Source organism: Wasmannia auropunctata, unplaced genomic scaffold (assembly GCF_000956235.1).
Source record: "Wasmannia auropunctata unplaced genomic scaffold, wasmannia.A_1.0 LD336064.1, whole genome shotgun sequence".
In the NCBI taxonomy this organism is placed as follows: Eukaryota; Metazoa; Arthropoda; class Insecta; order Hymenoptera; family Formicidae; genus Wasmannia; species Wasmannia auropunctata.
Genome location: NW_012026826.1, coordinates 1,230,939 through 1,232,031, shown reverse-complemented (window position 1 = coordinate 1,232,031; position 1,093 = coordinate 1,230,939).

Genomic DNA, 1,093 nt, shown 5'->3' with positions numbered 1-1,093 from the left:
GAATGTCCTCAGGATATATTTACATAGGACTGAGGCTGTCCACAGGACGTCCTGAGGCTGTCCCCAGGACGTCCTGAAGCTATCCTTAGAACGTCCTGAGGCTGTCCCCAGGACGTCCTGAGCCTGTCCCCAGGACGTCCTGAGTCTGAACTGAGGCTGTTCTAAAAGTGTCCTGAAAAAAGTATTTTAAAGACGTCCCGAGGACATCCCGTGGATATATGAATGTCCTCAACATGTCCCAGGACGTCCTGGGACATATTCAAGATGATCCTGAGGACGTACTGTGCTGTTTGGGGCCAAAACCAGTATCAGTAGTGTCCCGCCTAACACGTTGTCAACAATGCGCAACAATAAAAAGTAAACTAAGAAAGAGGGAATTAACACGTGGATGATCAGTTTGCCACATAAAATGAAGCCACTGTACGACCTGTACATACGTGCGGTATGTCGCCAAGGAATTTATGGGAACAATATGAATAACGATTGCGCGGTTCAAGCGCACTCTGCAGAAAATATTTTCTAGTAATATTTAAGAATATTTTTAGAACATTTAAAATGTTCTTCAAAATTTCGAATATTTTAAGAATTCTATGAAATGTTCCATACGAATATTCTCAAAAAAGAATATTTGTCTCAATATAGAATATGCGTAGAATATCCAGTGCTATCTGGGAATTGTACCATTCTCTTTTTCGAACAATATTCGGAAATCTTTAATTTCTAACTTAGGGACGGTCAAAAGATTAAATTGTAAGTTAGGAACATACAGTATATTTTCAATAGTAATATTCGTCTGTTTACCTTGTACGCAAACAGTTTCTCTAACCTTTTCTATCTTTGACACCGCCAAAGTTATTCCCCCATACAGCACAGAACGTTGAAAGAATGTTGCTGAGACGTTGCAATGTTGAATGTTGTAGTGGGAATGTTTTTTCAACGTTGAATCTATGTTGAATTTTCTATATTGATTATTAATGTTGCTGCAACGTTGAATCTATATGTTGAATTTTCTATATTGATTGTTAATGTTGCTGCAATGTTGAATCTATGTTGAATTTTCTAGATTAATTATTTATAATATTGCTGCAACATA